Genomic DNA, 20,195 nt, shown 5'->3' on the forward strand with positions numbered 1-20,195 from the left:
CGCGGACCAAAAAAAAACCCGCCTAAGTTATCAATAAATCTGTCAAAAAGCCGCGCACCAAGTACGGGGCGATAAGCAGCGGACTGTGAGAGTTATCACTCATCCGATCTCGCTGCTCTTCTGCTTTTTTACAGCTTTATTGCTAGCCTGTCACAAAGCACCCACACTAACTATACTGTTCTACCCCCTATACCGGCGCCCCCGGAGCCTCCCGCAACTCAATAAAGTTAGTAACCCCTAAACCGCCTCTCCTAGACCACGCCGCAACTCTTATAAATGTATTAACCCCTAAACCGCCGCTCCCGGACACCGCCGCAACCTACATTATACCAAGTTACCCCTATCCTGCCCCCCCTACACCGTCGCCACCTATAATACATTTATTAACCCTTATCCTGCCCCCCCTACACCGCCGCCACTGTAATAAATTTATTAACCCCTAAACCTAAGTCTAACACTAACCCTAACACCCCCCCCAACTTAAATATTAATTAAATAAATCTAACTAATATTTCTATTATTAACTAAATTAATCCTATTTAAAACTAAATACTTACCTTTAAAATAAACCCTAATATAACTACAATATAAATAATAATAATTTAGGATTTATTTTTATTTTACAGGTAACTTTCAATTTATTTTAACTAGGTACAATAGCTATTAAATAGTTATTAACTATTTAATAGCTACCTAGCTAAAATAAAGAGAAATTAACCTGTAAAATAAAAACTAACCTAAGTTACAATTACACCTAACACTGCACTATACTTTAATAAATTATTCCTATTTAAAACTAAATACTTACCTGTAAAATAAACCCTAAGATAGCTACAATGTAATTAATAATTACATTGTAGCTATTTTAGGATTTATATTTATTTTACAGGTAACTTTATATTTATTTTAGATAGTTAGAATAGTTATTAAATAGTTATTAACTATTTAATAACTACCTAGCTAAAAGAAATACAAAATTACCTGTAAAATATATCCTAACCTAAGTTACAATTAAACCTAACACTACACTATCATTACATTAATTAAATAAATTAACTACAAATAACTACAATTAAATACAATTACATAAACTAACTAAAGTACAAAGAATAAAAAAAGCTAAGTTACAAAAAATAAAAAAAAAATAAGTTACAAACATTTAAAAAATATTAGAACAATTTTAAGCTAATTACGCCTAATCTAAGCCCCCTAATAAAATAACAAAGCCCCCCAAAATAAAAAAATTCCCTACCCTATTCTACATTAAAAAAGTTCAAAGCTCTTTTACCTTACCAGCCCTTAAAAGGGCCTTTTGTGGAGCATGCCCCAAAGAAAACTGCTCTTTTGCCTGTAAAAGAAAAATACAACCCCACCCAACATTAAAACCCACCACCCACATACCCCTAATCTAACCCAAACCCCCCTTAAACAAACCTAACACTACCCCCCTGAACATCATCCTACCTTGAGTCGTCTTCACTCAGCCGAGCCACCGATGGAACCGAAGAGGTCTTCAATCTTCTTTCTTCAGGATCCATCTTCATCCCGCCGACGCGGAACATCCTTCTTTCCCGACGGACTACCAACGAATGAAGGCTCCTTTAAGGGACGTCATCCAAGATGGCGTCCCTTCAATTCCGATTGGCTGATAGGATTCTATCAGCCAATCGGAATTAAGGTAGGAAAAATCTGATTGGCTGATTGAATCAGCCAATCAGATTGAGCTCGCATTCTATTGGCTGATCGGAACATCCAATAGAATGCGAGCTCAATCTGATTGGCTGATTGGATTAGCCAATCGGATTGAACTTCAATCTGATTGGCTGATTCAATCAGCCAATCAGATTTTTCCTACCTTAATTCCGATTGGCTGATAGAATCCTATCAGCCAATCGGAATTGAAGGGACGCCATCTTGGATGACGTCCCTTAAAGGAGCCTTCATTCGTCGGTAGTCCGTCGGGAAAGAAGGATGTTCCGCGTCGGCGGGATGAAGATGGATCCTGAAGAAAGAAGATTGAAGACCCCGCTTGGAAGATGACATCGCCCGGATGGAAGACTTCTTCAGCGCCGCCTGGAGGATCACTTCATCGGATGGAAGACTTCTTCAGCACCCCTTGGAGGATCACTTCTGTCGCTCCGGATCTCCTCTTCAGTTCCATCGGTGGCTCGGCTGAGTGAAGACGACTCAAGGTAGGATGATCTTCAGGGGGGTAGTGTTAGTTTTTTTTAAGGGGGGTTTGGGTTAGATTAGGGGTATGTGGGTGGTGGGTTTTAATGTTGGGGGGGGTTGTATTTTTCTTTTACAGGCAAAAGAGCAGTTTTCTTTGGGGCATGCCCCACAAAAGGCCCTTTTAAGGGCTGGTAAGGTAAAAGACCTTTGAACTTTTAAAATGTAGAATAGGGTAGGGAATTTTTTTATTTTGGGGGCTTTGTTATTTTATTAGGGGGCTTAGATTAGGTGTAATTAGCTTAAAATTGTTGTAATATTTTTTTAAATGTTTGTAACTTATTTTATTTATTTTTTGTAACTTAGCTTTTTTTATTTTTTGTACTTTAGTTAGTTTATGTAATTGTATTTAATTGTAGTTATTTGTAGTTAATTTATTTAATTAATGTAATGATAGTGTAGTGTTAGGTTTAATTGTAACTTAGGTTAGGATTTATTTTACAGGTAATTTTGTATTTCTTTTAGCTAGGTAGTTATTAAATAGTTAATAACTATTTAATAACTATTCTAACTAGCTAAAATAAATACAAAGTTACCTGTAAAATAAATATAAATCCTAAAATAGCTACAATGTAATTATTAATTACATTGTAGCTATCTTAGGGTTTATTTTACAGGTAAGTATTTAGTTTTAAATAGAAATAATTTATTAAAGTATAGTGTAGTGTTAGGTGTAATTGTAACTTAGGTTAGGATTTATTTTACAGGTAAATTTCAGTTTATTTTAGCTAGGTAAGCTATTAAATAGTTAATAACTATTTAATAGCTATTGTACCTAGTTAAAATAAATTGAAATTTGCCTGTAAAATAAAAATAAATCCTAAGATAGCTACAATATAATTATTAATTATATTGTAGCTATCTTAGGGTTTATTTTAAAGGTAAGTATTTAGTTTTAAATAGGATTAATTTAGTTAATAATAGAAATATTATTTAGATTTATTTAATTAATATTTAAGTTAGGGGGGTGTTAGGGTTAGGGTTAGACTTAGGTTTAGGGGTTAATAATTTTATTACAGTGGCGGCGGTGTAGGGGGGGCAGGATAGGGGTTAATAAATTTATTATAGGTGTAGGGGGGGCAGATTAGGGGTTAATAAGTTTAATATAGGTTGCGGCGGGGTCCGGGAGCGGCGGTTTAGGGGTTAAACTATTTATTTAGTTGCGGCAAGGTCCGGGATCGGCAGGATAGGGGTTAATAACTTTATTGTATAGGGGGGCAGGATAGGGGTTACTAGGTATAATGTAGGTTGCGGCGGTGTCCGGGAGCGGCATTTTAGGGGTTAATACATATATTATAGTTGCGGCGGGGTCAGGGAGCGGCGGTTTAGGGGGTAATACATTTATTTAGTTGCGGCGGTGTAGGGGGGCAGATTAGGGGTGTTTAGACTCGGGGTACATGTTAGGGTGTTAGGTGCAGACATCTCCCATAGAAATCAATGGGATGTCGGGCAGCAGCGAACTTGTACTTTTGCTATGGTCAGACTCCCATTGATTCCTATGGAATCCGCCGCCTCCAGGGCGGCGGATTGAAAACCAGGTACGCTGGGCCGGAAAGGTGCCGAGCGTACCTTCTAGTTTTTTGATAACTAGCAAAAGTAGTCAGATTTTGCCGCACTTGTGTGCGGAACATCTGGAGTGACATAAGCATTGATCTGTGTCGGACTGAGTCCGGTGGATCGAAGCTTACGTCACAAAATTCTACTTTTGCCGGTATCTAGGGCTTGATAACTAAGGCGAATCAGCCTCGCCACAAATACGCTGCGGAATTCCAGCGTATTTGAGGTTGACAGCTTGATAACTAGGCCCCTATGTCTCTTAAATATGGAATGAATCCAATATAGTGCCAAAGATATAATAAACAAAGGGAACTAATAAAAAAAAAATAAAAAATTAAAGGGATATGAGCCTGAAGTAAACGCTACCAGTTCAATGTATAAACCCCAAAGCATATTCCTGAGTCAACAAGTATGACGCCATTATGTATACCCTACTATTGAAACTCAAGAAACGTGAGGTGGATTTACAATTGCATGGTGGCTTTTTATCGGATTATCACCGAAATGGTCTTATACCTAGAGACTTCAGGATCAAGAATTTTCCAGGAAGACGACGTCCTACTAAATAACACCCTAAATCGTTACTTACTATTGACAGCTCAGGAGATAGCACAGATTCTAATGACCCTACAACTGTAACAGCAACTCAACAGGCAACACAAGTTCAGTCACCTAAAGAGACACAACTGGGGGTACAAACAAGCTCAAAAACGCTAGAGGAGGCAGAGGCCACATCACAGGCATGGGAGGCTCTGAGGGAAAACCACCCAGACCATGTAAAAGAGAATTTAGTCTTCAATCTAACAAATGTATTGTCTGATGCTGAATTATCCTTAATAAGTAAGGGACTCACTTTTGTGCCATCTTACATGGGGAACAATTTTAATACAAATATAGACATTAATAAATGTACACAATTACTACTTTTAAGGGAAATTTTCCTAATCCATCTACACAGGACACCATATTTAAACAAAAAACAGGTTTTATCCTGTGAGCAAGATTATTACATTCCAAATTTATGGACAGCATGGGTACAAATTCTGAACTTTGTTTTTTTTTTCAATTTAACTAAAGAGGGAATTAAGAACCTGGCCACCAGGAGGAGGCAAAGACACCCCAGCCAAAGGCTTAAATACCTCCCCCACTTCCCTCATCCCCCAGTCATTCTTTGCCTTTCATCACAGGAGGAGTGCCGGAGTTCGGAGTAGTCTCTTATGGAGGGTTTTACTCTTCGCAGTGTGACTGGAGTTTTAAGTAGTCCTGTCAGTCTCTCAGTGAGGGCCTGGGCGAAAGTTAGAGTCCGGAGATGCAGGGAGAGTCTTTCTGCGAAACCATCACGACTCATATTAAAAGCTCCATATGCAATCAGCGTTGACGGGTTTCGTTGCCTGCTTTCTTCACTCAAGTACATGTCAGGAGCGACGCTACTAACCTGTCACACTTGAAGGGCCGTGTTCCTGTTCCACAGCGTAGATTCTGGTAAGATTGTTTCATTTTTATTAATGATGATAACATAGAAGACAGGGTCACTGTGTGGCGCCTTTTTATCTGTACAGAATCAAGGGTTAATATTCCTGGAAGGGGGATTATTGAACAGGGACGTTTATACATGATATTGTTTATTGTGTCATTGCTGTGCTATGTGCGAGATGGGGCTCTGGCAATGTGTGGAACTTTAAGGCTACTTGCGGGAATCCTACGCGGCTATTTTTGGCTCACTTTTCCCTAGTGCAGGGGCGGTCCTGCCAGGCATTCCACGTGACTGGGTGTGTCTATCCTTCTCTGTTGATCTGTGGTGCAGGAGACATAGCGGTTTCTGTAGTCCGGGTCATAGGAGGTGGTGATTGCCCCGGCAATTGGTGGTATAAAGGTGTCTTTTTTGTAATTTAGTTAGTCTACCCATAAGCGCAAGCGTTGGAGGACACTGACGCATTAGAGGGCTCTCCCTCCTTAATGAAGTCTCATTCCTGTGTTTATTGTGAGGAGGTTCTGGTAGATCAGCCTGCTCAACTATGTTCCACATGCCTTGATAAAGTTACAACATCTAAATGTAAACGGATGTTTAGTACTACTGCGCCATCCACCTCTGAGGGCTCTTCGTCCCGGGAGGTGCATTCCCTACATTCATCTCCGATTGCACATGTAGCACCCTGGGGGTCCAATCGTTACTCCTTCGGAAGAGATTTGTTGGCCGTCAGACTTTACTGACCAACTGGAATCAGCGGTTTCTAAAGTGATCCATGCCTTACCATGTTCTGCTGAGCGCAAGCATAGGGTTCATCATAGCGGCTCGGCCCAGGGTTTGTTATCACCGATGGTAGATCCAGAGGCTCTATATGATGACAAGGCCCACTCCGACTCTTCGGAGGAGGCCCCTTCTGGGTCGGAGTCTGTGTCATCTAAACCTCCGGCGGCGGAGGAACCTGGTTATAGGTTTAGGATGGAGAATTTGCACTTTCTGCTATGGCAGGTGCTTGCTACTCTGGAGGTTTTGGAACCTAAGATACCAGAGGAACCTGCGATTCCTAAGCTTGACAAGGTATACGAGGACAGGGTAGTACCTCAGTCTTCACAGGGCTCTGTGGCTAAAATCTTGGTCTGTGGACATGACCTCCAAGTCGAGGCTGTTGTCCCTGCCTTTTCAAGGAAAGATCCTGTTCGGTCGAGGATTGGACTCGATCATATCCACGGTTACGGGAGGCAAGGGAGCTTTCCTACCGCAGGATAAGAAGGTTAAGCCCAAGGGATCTACTTTTTGTCCCTTTCGTGCGGACAAGGCCCAGCACCAGCAACCCGCCGTGAAAGCGGACCAGTCCAAAGGATCTTGAAAACCGGCTCATTCTTGGAACAAGTCTAAGCAGTGCAAGAAGCCCGCCGAGACTAAATCGGCATGAAAGGACATCCCCCGACCGGTCTCCAGATCATGAAGGGGGAAGATTATCTCAATTCTCAGAAGCATGGTTGCAGGACTTTCAGGACCCCTGGGTTCTAGAAGGTGTCTCCCAGGGTTACAGGATAGGGTTCAGATCCAATCTGCCCGAGGGCAGATTCCTCCTGTCAAACCTGTCTTCAAGACCAGAGAAGAGAGAGGCCTTTCTAGAGTGTGTGAGGGATCTCGCCTCTCTAGGGGTTATCATACCAGTACCCCTAGCAGAGAGGGGTCTAGGGTACTATTCCAAACTTTTTGTAGTTCCGAAGAAGGAGGGCACGTTCCACCTGATTCTGGACCTAAAGTGTTTAAACAAGTTTCTGAGTGTTCCATTGTTCCAAATGGAAACGATCAGATCAATTCTGCCCCTAGTTCAAGAGGGACAGTTCATGACAACTGTAGATTGGAAGGATGCTTACCTTCATGTGCCAATTCACAGGGACCACTTCAGGTTCCTAAGATTTGCATTTTTGGACCAGCACTTCCAGTTTGTGGCCCTTCCTTTTGGTCTGGCGATGGCCCCGAGAGTCTTCACAAAGGTTCTGGGGGCACTGTTGGCAGTAGCCAGATCCAGGGGCATTGCGGTGGCGCCTTACCTGGACAACATCTTAGTTCAGGCGCCGCCGTTCAGACTCACAGAAGATCATTTGAGGGCTCTTCTTTTGCTACTCCAATCTCACGGTTGGAAGATCAACTCAGGAAAGAGTTCCCTGGTTCCCAGCAACAGGGTAGATTTCCTGGGCACGATAATAGACTCCATGTCCATGAAGATATTTCTCACAGATCAGCGGCACAGGAAGCTTGCGTCCACCTGTCTTGCCCTTCAGTCCTCCGCAAGCCCATTGGTGGCTTAATGTATGGAGGTGATAGGTCTCATGGTGTCAAGCATAGATGTCATCCCATTCGCCAGGTTCCATCTCAGACTTCTCCAGTTGTGCATGTTGAGACAGTGGAATGGTGATCATTCAGATCTATCACAACTGATATCCATGGATGCTTGGACTCAGAACGCCCTCTCTTGGTGGATCCATCCAGAGCAACTGTCCATGGGGACATCCTTCTTGAGACCGTCCTGGGAGATTGTGACCACGGACGCTAGTCTGACATGATGGGGAGCTGTTTGGGGTGCCAGAAAGGCACAAGGAAAGTGGTCCAGGGAGGAGACTCTCCTTCTGATCAACATCCTAGAACTACGAGCAATCTACAATGCTCTGAAGGCATGGCCTTCTCTAGGGTCGGTCAGTTTCACAAGATTCCAGACCGACAACATTACCTTGGTGCCTTACGCTCAACCAACAGGGGGGTATGAGGAGCCTCCTCGCGATGGAGGTGTATCGTATTCTGGAATGGGCGGAGTCCCATGACTGCTCGCTCTAAGCGATTCACATTCCTGGTGTGGACAACTGGGAAGCAGACTTTCTCAGGAGACAATCCTTCCATCCGGGGGAATGGTCTCTGCACCCCGAGGTGTTTGCGGAGATTTGTTACAGATGGGGAGCACCAGAGATAGATCTCATGGCGTCCAGACTCAATTGCAAGCTACCTCGATACGGGTCGAGGTCCAGGGATCCCCAGGCAGTGCTGATAGATGCCTTAGTGGTTACTTGGGGATTCAACCTAGCTTACATTTTTCCACCGCTACCACTTCTACCTTGAGTAGTGGCATGCATCAAACAGGAGCGGGCCTCGGCCATTCTGATTGTGCCTTCGTGGCCGCAGAGGACGTGGTTTGGGGATCTGGTGGGGATTAGTGATGTCGCGAACGGCGGACTCGAACTTCCGCAAATGTTCGCGAACCGGGCGAACTGCCATTGACTTCAATAGGCAGGCGAACTTTAAAACCCACAAAGACTCTTTCTGGCCACAATAGTGATGGAAAAGTTGTTTCAAGGGGACTAACACCTGGACTGTGGCATGCCGGAGGGGGATCCATGGCAAAACTCCCACCGAAAATTACATAGTTGATGCAGAGTCTGGTTTTAACCCATAAAGGGCCTAAATCATCTAACATTCCTAAATTGTTTGGAATAACGTGCTTTAAAACATCAGGAGGAATGTTGTATCGATCAGGTAGTGTAAGGGTTACGCCCGCTTCACAGTGACAGACCAAACTCCCCGTGTAACGCACCACAAACAACCGCAAACAGTCCATTTGCACAACCACGAGATAGATTTGATAGATAGATACATTGAAGGCAACTTCAATTAGATTACACTAGCAGACTGATGTTTCACAGTCAAAAAATATTTTTTTTAAATATTTACACTACTGTTATAACAAATATGATTGGTGGCACTAGTTGGCAAGTGGGCCTGGCACACACGCTGGGAAGAAGGCAACTGCAATTAGATTACACTAGATGACTGATGTTTCTCAGTCAAAAAAGTTTTTATTTTAAATATTTACAATACTGTTATAACAAATATGATTGGTGGCACTAGTTGGCAAGTGGGCCTGGCACACATGCTGGCAGGCAGGCAACTGCAATTCAATTGCACTAGCAGACTGATGATTCACAGTCAAAAAAGTTTTTATTTAAAATATTTACACTACTGTTATAACAAATATGATTCGTGGCACTACTTGGAAAGTGAGCCTGGCACACATGCTGGCAGACAGGCAACTGCAATTAAATAACAATAGCAGACTGATGTAAAAGTTTTTTTTTTAAAAAGTTACACTAATGTTACAACAGATAGGAGTGATGGCACTCAGGATAGAAGTAGGCACAGTATGTGCTGGCAGCCTGACACACAGGCTGGTACTAGTGGCAGGCTGGCCTGGCAACTAAAATTAAATAACACTAGAAGACTAATGTAAAACTTTTTTCTCTTGTAAGGTGTATCCAGTCCACGGATCATCCATTACTTGTGGGATATTCTCATTCCCAACAGGAAGTTGCAAGAGGACACCCACAGCAGAGCTGTAATATAGCTCCTCCCCTAACTGTCATAGCCAGTCATTCTCTTGCAACTCTCAACAAGCAAGGACGTTGTAGGAGAGAGTGGTTAAATATAGCTAGTTTATTTTCTTCAATCAAAAGTTTGTTATTTTTAAATAGTACCGGAGTTGTGCTATTTTATCTCAGGAAGTAAATAGAAGAAGAATCTGCCTGAGGTTTCTATGATCTTAGCAGGTTGTAACTAAGATCCATTGCTGTTCTCACATATGTCTGAGGGGATTACACAGATGAGGTAACTTCAGCGAGAGAATGGCGTGCAGTTTATTCTGCTATCAGGTATGTGCAGTTATAATTTTTTCTAGAGATGGAAAACACTAGAAAATGCTGCTGATACCGGATTAATGTAAGTTAAGCCTGAATACAGTGATTTAATAATGACTGGGATCATGCTTACTCCTAGGGGTAATACCCTTATGATATTGCAATATAAAACGTTTGCTGGCATGTTTAATCGTTTTTATATATGCTTTGGTGATAAAACTTTATTGGGGCCTAGTTTTTTCCACATGGCTGGCTTAAATTTTGACTAGAAACAATTTCCACTGTTGTAGTATAAAAGTTACAGTTGGTGCAGTTAAAATTACAAACTGTGACATCCAGCTTCCCTCAAAGGCCCTCTGAATGCTATAGGACATCTCTAAAGGGCCCAAAGGCTTTCCAAAGTCGTTTATTGGGGAAGGTAGGGCCACAGCTTGCTGTGGCATTTGGTTGTGACTGTTAAAAAACGTCTATTTAGTTTTTTTGATCCGTTTTTTGAACTAAGGGGTTAATCATCCATTTGCAAGTGGTTGCAATGCTCTGTTAGCTTATTATACACACTGTAAAAATTTCGCTTGATTTACTGCATTTTTTCACTGTTTTTCAAATTCTGACAAAATTTGTTTCTCTTAAAGGCACAGTACCGTTTTTTATATTTGCTTGTTAACTTGATTTAAAGTGTTTTCCAAGCTTGCTAGTCTCATTGCTATTCTGTATAAACATGTCTGACATAGAAGAAACTCCTTGTTTATTATGTTTAAAAGCCATGGTGGAACCCCCTCTTAGAATGTGTACCAAATGTACTGATTTCATTTTATGCAATAAAGATCATTTTCTATCTTTAAAAAATTTATCACCAGAGGAATCTGACGAGGGGGAAGTTATGCCGACTAACTTTCCCCACGTGTCAGACCCTTTGACTCCCGCTTAAGGGACTCACGCTCAAATGGCGCCAAGTACATCTAGGGCGCCCATAGCGTTTACTTTACAAGACATGGCGGCAGTCATGGATAATACACTGTCAGCGGTATTAGCCAGACTACCTGAACTTAGCGGTAAGCGAGATAGCTCTGGGGTGAGACAAAATGCAGAGCATACTGACGCTTTAAGAACCATGTCTGATACTGCCTCACAATATGCAGAAGCTGAGGAAAGAGAGCTTCAGTCAGTGGGTGATGTTAATGACTCAGGAAAGATACCTGATTCTAATATTTCTACATTTAAATTTAAGCTTGAACACCTCCGCGTGTTGCTTAGGGAGGTTTTAGCTGCTCTGAATGATTGTGATACCATTGCAGTGCCAGAGAAATTGTGTAGACTGGATAAATACTTTGCAGTGCCGGTGTGTACTGTTGTTTTTCCAAATACCTAAAAGGTTTACAGAAATTATTAATAAGGAATGGGATAGACCAGGTGTGCCGTTCTCTTCCCCTCCTATTTTTAGAAAAATGTTTCCAATAGACGCCACCACACAGGACATATGGCAGACAGTCCCTAAGGTGGAGGGAGCAGTTTCTACTCTAGTAAAGCATACTACTATCCCTGTCGAGGACAGTTGTGCTTTTTTTTTTTTAGATCCAATGGATAAAAAATTAGAGGTTACCTTAAGAAAATATTTATTCAACAAGGTTTTATCCTACAGCCCCTTGCATGTATTGCCCCTGTTACTGCTGCTGCGGCGTACTGGTTTGAGTCTCTAGAAGAGGCTTTACAGGTAGCGACTCCATTGGATGACATACTTGGCAAACTTAGAGCACTTAAGCTAGCCAATTCTTTTATTCTGATGCCATTGTTCATTTGACTAAACTAACGGCTAAGAATTCTGGTTTTGCTATACAGGCGCGCAGAGCGCTATGGCTTAGATCATGGTCAGCTGACATGACTTCAAAATCTAAGCTACTTAACATTCCCTTCAAGGGGCAGACCCTATTCGGGCCTGGTTGAAGGAGATTATTGCTGATATCACTGGAGGAAAAGGTCATGCCCTTCCTCAGGACAGGTCCAAATCTAGGGCCAAACAGTCTAATTTTCGTGCCTTTCAAAACTTCAAGGCAGGTGCGGCATCAACTTCCTCTAATAATAAATAAGAGGGAACTTTTGCTCAATCCAAGACGGTCTGGAGACCAAACCTGACCTGGAAAAAAGGTAAGCAGGTAAAAAAAGCCTGCTGCTGCCTCTAAGACAGCATGAAGGAACAGCCCCCTATCCGGGAACGGATCTAGTAGGGGGCAGACTTTCACTCTTTGCCCAGGCGTGGGCAAGAGATGTTCAGGATCCCTGGGCGTTGGAAATTATATCCCAGGGATATCTTCTGGACTTCAAAGCTTCCCCCCCAAAAGGGAAATTTCACCTTTCACAATTATCTGCACACCAGATAAAGAGAGAGGCATTCTTACACTGTGTACGAGACCTCCTAGTTATGGGAGTGATCCATCCAGTTCCAAAGGAGGAACAGGGACAGGGTTTTTACTCAAATCTGTTTGTGGTTCCCAAAAAAGAGGGAACCTTCAGACCAATTTTGGATCTAAAGATCTTAAACAAATTCCTCAAAGTTCCGTCGTTCAAGATGGAAACTATTCATACCATCCTACCACTGATCCAGGAGGGTCAATATATGACTACAGTGGATCTAAAGGATGCTTATCTTCACATTCCGATACACAAAGATCATCATCGGTTTCTCAGGTTTGCCTTTCAAGACAGGCATTACCAGTTGTAGCTCTTCCCTTGGGATTAGCTACAGCCCCAAGAATCTTTACAAAGGTTCTAGGGTCGCTTATGGCGGTCCTAAGGCCACGGGGCATAGCAGTAGCCCCTTATTTAGACGACATCCTGATACAGGCGTCAAACTTCCAAATTGCCAAGTCTCATACGGACGTAGTACTGGCATTTCTGTGGTCGCATTGGTGGAAAGTGAATGAGGAAAAGAGTTCTCTATTCCCACTCACAAGAGTTTCCTTTCTAGGGACTCTGATAGATTCTGTAGAAATGAAAATTCACCTGACGGAGTCCAGGTTATCAAAGCTTCTAAATTCCTGCCGGGTTCTTCATTCCATTCCGCGCCCTTCGGTGGTTCAGTGTATGGAAGTAATCGGCTTAATGGTAGCGGCAATGGACATAGTGCCGTTTGCACGCTTACATCTCAGACCGCTGCAACTATGCATGCTCAGTCAGTGGAACGGGGATTACACAGATTTGTCCCCTCAACTGAATCTGGACCAAGAGACCAGGGATTCTCTTCTCTGGTGGCTATCTCGGGTCCATCTGTCCAAAGGTATGACCTTTCACAGGCCAGATTGGACAATTGTTACGACAGATGCCAGCCTTCTAGGTTGGGGTGCAGTCTGGAACTCCCTGAAGGCTCAGGGATCGTGGACTCAGGAGGAGTCTCTCCTTCCATTAAATATTCTGGAACTAAGAGCGATATTCAAGGCTCTTCAGGCTTGGCCTCAGTTAGCAACTCTGAGGTACATCAACCATCAAGGGGGAACGAGAAGTTCCCTAGAGATGTTAGAAGTTAAAAAAATAATTAGCTGGGCAGAGATTCACTCTTTCCACCTATCAGCTATCCATATCCCAGGTCTAGAGCACTGGGAGGCGGATTTTCTAAGTCGTCAGACTTTTCATCCGGGAGAGTGGGAACTCCATCCGGAGGTATTTGCACAACTGATTCATTGTTGGGGCAAACCAGAACTGGATCTCATGGCGTCTCACCAGAACGCCAAGCTTCCGTGTTACGGATCCAGGTCCAGGGATCCCAAGGCGACACTGATAGATGCTCTAGCAGCGCCCTGGTCTTTCAACCTGGCTTATGTGTTTCCACCATTTCCTCTGCTCCCTCGACTGATTGCCAAGATCAAGCAGGAGAGAGCATCGGTGATTCTGATAGCACCTGTGTGGCCACGCAGGACCTGGTATGCAGATCTAGTGGACATGTCATCCTTTCCACCATGGTCTCTGCCTCTGAAACAGGACCTTCTACTTCAGGGTCCTTTCAACCATCCAAATCTAATTTCTCTGAGGCTGACTGCCTGGAGATTGAACGCTTGATTTTATCAAAGCGTGGCTTCTCCGAGTCAGTTATTGATACCTTAAGACAGACACGAAAGCCTGTCACCAGGAAAATTTACCATAAGGTATGGCGTAGATATCTTTATTGGTGTGAATCCAAGGGTTACTCATGAAGTAAGGTCAGGATTGCTAGGATATTATCTTTTCTCCAAAAAGGTTTGGAAAAAGGATTGTCAGCTAGTTAAGCGTCTGGCAGATGTTCCAGACGTTCAGGCATTTTGTCAGGCTTTAGTTAGAATCAAGCCTGTGTTTAAACCTGTTGCTCCACCATGGAGCTTAAACTTGGTTTTTAAGGTTCTTCAAGGAGTTCCGTTTGAACCTCTTCATTCCATAGATATCAAGCTTTTATCTTGGAAAGTTCTTTTTTGGTAGCTATTTCCTCGGCACGTAGAGTCTCTGAGCTATCTGCCTTACAATGTGATTCTCCTTATCTGATTTTTCATACGGATAAGGTAGTCCTGCGTACCAAACCTGGGTTCTTACCTAAGGTGGTATCTAACAAGAATATCAATCAAGAGATTGTTGTTCCATCCTTGTGTTACACAATCTGGACGTGGTCCGTGCTTTAAAGTTTTACTTACAAGCTACTAAAGATTTTCGTCAAACATCTGCTTTGTTTGTTGTCTACTCTGGACAGAGGAGAGGTCAAAAGGCTTCGGCAACCTCTTTTTCTTTTTGACTAAGAAGCTTAATCCGCTTAGCCTATGAGATATGAGACTGCTGGACAGCAGCCTCCTGAAAGGATTACAGCTCATTCCACTAGAGCTGTGGCTTCCACTTGGGCCTTTAAAAATGAGGCTTCTTTTGATCAGATTTGCAAGGCGACGACTTGGTCTTCGCTTCATATTTTTTCAAAATTTTACAAATTTGATACTTTTGCTTCTTCGGAGGCTATATTTGGGAGAAAGGTTTTACGGGCAGTGGTTCCTTCCATTTAAGTTCCTGCCTTGTCCCTCCCTTCATCCGTGTACTTTAGCTTTGGTATTGGTATCCCACAAGTAATGGATGATCCGTGGACTGGATACACCTTACAAGAGAAAACACAATTTATGCTTACCTGATAAATTTATTTCTCTTGTGGTGTATCCAGTCCACGGCCCGCCCTGTCATTTTAAGGCAGGTAATTTTTAAATTTAAACTACAGTAACCACTGCACCCTATGGCTCCTCCTTTCTCGGCTTGTTTTCGGTCGAATGACTGGCTATGACAGTTAGGGGAGGAGCTATATTACAGCTCTGCTGTGGGTGTACTCTTGCAACTTCCTGTTGGGAATGAGAATATCCCACAAGTAATGGATGATCCGTGGACTGGATACACCACAAGAGAAATAAATTTATCAGGTAAGCATAAATTGTGTTTTTTTACAAAATTTAAACTAATGTTACACCAGATAGGAGTGGTGGACTGGCACTGAGGATGGAAGTAGGCACAGTATATGCTGGCAGCCTGACACACAGGCTGGCACGGCAACTAAAATTAAATAACACTAGAAGAGGACTGATGTAAAAAAAATGTTTAAAAAAAAATTTACACTAATGTTACACCAGATATAAGTGGTGGAAAAAAGAGCTATTAATCACACTATATGATGTGGGCCTGACACACAGGCCTGATGGAGAATGAAATTAGATTACACTAGCAAAATGATTTAAAAGATTTTTTAAAAAAATTTACAATAATGTTAAGCAGATATAAGTGGTGGCTGGCACAGCAATTAACCACAGTATATGCTGTGTGAGCCTGAGACACAGGCCTGATAGAAAATGAAATTAGATTACATTAGCAAAATGATTTAAAAGTTTTTTTTCTCCAACATTGGTGTGTCCGGTCCACGGCGTCATCCATAACTTGTGGGAATATTCTCTTCCCCAACAGGAAATGGCAAAGAGCACAGCAAAAGCTGTCCATATAGTCCCTCCTAGGCTCCGCCCACCCCAGTCATTCTCTTTGCCGCTGAACAAGCAGCATCTCCACGGAGATGGTGAAGAGTATGTGGTGTTTAGTTGTAGTTTTTTATTCTACTATCAAGAGTTTGTTATTTTAAAATAGTGCTGGTATGTACTATTTACTCTGAAACAGAAAAAGATGAAGAGTTCTGTTTGTGAGAGGAATATGATTTTAGCAGCAGTAACTAAAATCGTTTGCTGTTTCCACATAGGACTGTTGAGATGAGATAACTTCAGTTGGGGGAAACAGTTGGCAGACTTTTCTGCTTAAGGTATGACTAGCCATATTTCTAACAAGACTGAGTAATGCTGGAAGGCTGTCATTTTCCCCATCATGGGGACCGGTAAGCCATTTTCTTAGTCTCAAACAGAATAAAGGGCTTAATATGGGCTATAAAACTGGTAGACACTTTTATGGGCTAGATCGATTGCTTTATTTGGGCATTTTATACAGCTTGATGTTGAAATTCACACTTTATAACTTTAGGGAACGTTTTTTTACGTCAGGCACTGTTTAGACACTTTCCCAGTCAGTAAGGGCCTTCTATGTAGTAGGCAGAGCCTCATTTTCGTGCCATTACTGCGCAGTTACTTTTGAGAGCTGGACATGCAGCTGCATGTGTGTGGGTCTGGAAGTAGTTGAAAAGATTCCTAGAAGGCTTCATTTGGTATCGTATACCCCCCTGGGTTTGGTAAAGTCGCAGCAAAGGCTGTAGCTGGGACTGTAAAGGGGTTAAAACTGTAAACGGCTCCGGTTTCGTCATTTTAAGGGTTAAAGGTCTGAAATTTGGGGTGCAATGCTTTGAATGCTTTAAGACACTGTTGTGAAAATTTGGTTAAAATTGAACAATTCCTTCATAGTTTTTCACATATTCAGTAAAAAAGTGTGCCCTGTTTAAAATTTAAAGAGACAGTAACGGTTTTGTTTTAAAACGTTTTTTTGTATTTTATTGACAAGTTTAAGCCTGTTTAACATGTCTGTGCCTTCAGATAAACTATGTTCTGTATGTATGGAAGCCAATGTGTCTCCCCCTTCAAAATTGTGTGATAATTGTGCCATAGCGTCCAAACAAAGTAAGGACAGTACTGCCACAGATAGTAAAGTTGCCCAAGATGATTCATCAGATGAAGGGAGTAGACATAGTTCTACATCATCTCCTTCTGTGTCTACACCAGTTTTGCCCACGCAGGAGACCCCTAGTATTTCTAGCATGCCAATGCTTGTTACTATGCAACAATTGACGGCAGTAATGGATAACTCCATAACAAATATTTTATCCAAAATGCCTGCATTTCAGAGAAAGCGCGATTGCTCTGTTTTAAACACTGTAGAGCAGGAGGGCGCTGATGATAATTGCTCTGTCATACCCTCACACCAATCTGAAGTGGCCATGAGGGAGGTTTTGTCAGACGGGGAAATTTCTGATTCAGGTAGAATTTCTCAACAGGCAGAACCTGATGTTGTGACATTTAAATTTAAATTAGAGCATCTCCGCGCACTGCTTAAGGAGGTGCTATCTTCTCTGGATGATTGTGACAACCTGGTCATTCCAGAAAAATTGTGCAAGATGGACAAGTTCCTAGAGGTTCCGGTGCACCCCGACGCTTTTCCTATACCCAAGCGGGTGGCGGACATAGTGAATAAGGAGTGGGAGAAGCCCGGCATACCTTTTGTCCCCCCTCCTATATTTAAGAAATTATTTCCTATGGTCGACCCCAGAAAGGACTTATGGCAGACAGTCCCTAAGGTCGAGGGGGCAGTTTCTACACTAGCTAAGCGCACTACTATTCCTATCGAGGATAATTGTGCTTTCAAAGATCCTATGGATAAAAAATTGGAGGGTTTGCTTAAAAAGATTTTTGTACAGCAAGGTTACCTCCTGCAACCTATTTCGTGCATTATTCCTGTCACTACAGCAGCGTGGTTCTGGTTCGAGGAACTAGAACAGTCGCTCAGTAGAGAGACTCCGTATGAGGAGGTTATGGACAGAATTCACGCACTTAAGTTAGCTAATTCCTTTATTTTAGATGCCGCTTTGCAGTTAGCTAGATTAGCGGCGAAAAATTCAGGGTTTGCAATTGTGGCGCGCAGAGCGCTCTGGCTAAAGTCTTGGTCAGCGGATGTATCTTCCAAGACAAAATTGCTTAATATCCCTTTCAAGGGTAAAACCCTTTTTGGGCCAGAATTGAAAGAGATTATCTCAGACATCACTGGGGGTAAGGGCCACGCCCTCCCACAAGATAGGCCTTTCAAGGCCAAGATTAAGTCTAATTTTCGTTCCTTTCACAATTTCAGGAACGGACCGGCCTCCAACTCTGCAGCCTCTAGACAAGAGGGTAATGCTTCGCAAACCAAACCAGCTTGGAAACCGATGCAAGGCTGGAACAAGGGTAAGCAGGCCAAGAAGCCTGCTGCTGCTACCAAAACAGCATGAAGGAGTAGCCCCCGATCCGGGACCGGATCTAGTAGAGGGCAGACTCTCTCTCTTCGCTCAGGCTTGGGCAAGAGATGTTCATGATCCCTGGGCACTAGAAATAGTTTCTCAGGGTTATCTTCTGGAATTCAAGGAACTACCCCCAAGGGGAAGGTTCCACATGTCTCACTTATCTTCAAACCAAATAAAGAGACAGGCATTCTTACATTGTGTAGAAGACCTGTTAAAAATGGGAGTGATACACCCAGTTCCAACTGTGGAACAAGGAATGGGGTTTTACTCAAATCTGTTTGTAGTTCCCAAAAAAGAGGGAACTTTCAGACCAATTCTGGATTTAAAGATTCTAAACAAATTTCTCAGAGTGCCATCGTTCAAAATGGAAACTATTCGAACGATTTTACCTTCAATCCAGGAGGGTCAATTTATGACTACCGTGGATCTAAAGGATGCGTATCTACATATTCCTATCCACAAAGATCATCATCAGTTCCTAAGGTTCGCCTTTCTGGACAAACATTACCAGTTTGTGGCTCTCCCATTCGGGCTAGCCACTGCTCCAAGGATTTTCACAAAGGTACTCGGGTCCCTTCTAGCGGTTCTAAGACCAAGGGGCATTGCAGTAGCACCTTACTTGGACGACATTCTGATACAAGCGTCGTCTCTTTCAAAGGCAAAGGCTCACACAGACATCGTTCTGGCCTTTCTCAGATCTCACGGGTGGAAGGTGAACAAAGAAAAGAGTTCCCTGTCTCCGTCGACAAGAGTTCCTTTCTTGGGGACAATAATAGATTCTTTAGAAATTAAGATTTTCCTGACAGATGTCAGAAAGTCAAAACTTCTAAACGCTTGTCAAGTTCTTCACTCTGTTCCACGACCTTCCATAGCTCAGTGCATGGAAGTAGTAGGGTTGATGGTTGCAGCAATGGACATAGTTCCTTTTGCGCGAATTCATCTAAGACCATTACAACTGTGCATGCTGAAACAGTGGAATGGGGACTATACAGACTTGTCTCCAGTGATTCAAGTAGATCAGAAGACCAGAGACTCACTCCGTTGGTGGCTAACCCAGGATCACCTGTCCCAGGGAATGAGCTTCTGCAGACCAGAGTGGGTCATCGTCACGACCGACGCCAGTCTAGTGGGCTGGGGCGCGGTCTGGGACTCCCTGAAAGCTCAGGGTCTATGGTCTCGGGAAGAGTCTCTTCTCCCGATAAACATTCTGGAACTGAGAGCGATATTCAATACTCTCAGGGCTTGGCCTCAACTAGCAAAGGCCAGATTCATAAGATTCCAATCAGACAACATGACGACTGTTGCTTACATCAACCATCAGAGGGGAACAAGGAGTTCCCTGGCGATGAGAGAAGTGACCAAAATCATAAAATGGGCGGAGGATCACTCCTGCCACCTATCTGCGATCCACATCCCAGGAGTGGAAAACTGGGAGGCGGATTATCTGAGTCGTCAGACATTCCATCCGGGGGAGTGGGAACTCCACCCGGAGATATTTGCCCAGTTGACTCAATTATGGGGCATTCCAGACATGGATCTGATGGCGTCTCGTCAGAACTTCAAGGTTCCTTGCTACGGGTCCAGATCCAGGGATCCCAAGGCGACTCTAGTGGATGCATTTGTAGCGCCTTGGGCCTTCAATCTAGCTTATGTGTTTCCACCGTTTCCTCTCATTCCCAGGCTGGTAGCCAGGATCAAACAGGAGAGGGCCTTGGTGATCTTGATAGCTCCTGCATGGCCACGCAGGACTTGGTATGCAGACCTGGTGAATATGTCATCGGCTCCACCATGG

The 20,195-nt window shown here is 43.0% G+C and overlaps 1 protein-coding gene across 1 annotated transcript in view; it reads right to left on the bottom strand.

Moving 5' to 3' along the window:
* The window catches only part of LOC128642645 (Golgi-associated plant pathogenesis-related protein 1-like), a 122,404-nt gene that overhangs the window by 23,935 nt on the left and 78,274 nt on the right, over positions 1-20,195 (bottom strand). The window lies entirely within an intron of this gene.

Source organism: Bombina bombina, chromosome 12 (assembly GCF_027579735.1).
Source record: "Bombina bombina isolate aBomBom1 chromosome 12, aBomBom1.pri, whole genome shotgun sequence".
Taxonomy (NCBI): Eukaryota; Metazoa; Chordata; class Amphibia; order Anura; family Bombinatoridae; genus Bombina; species Bombina bombina.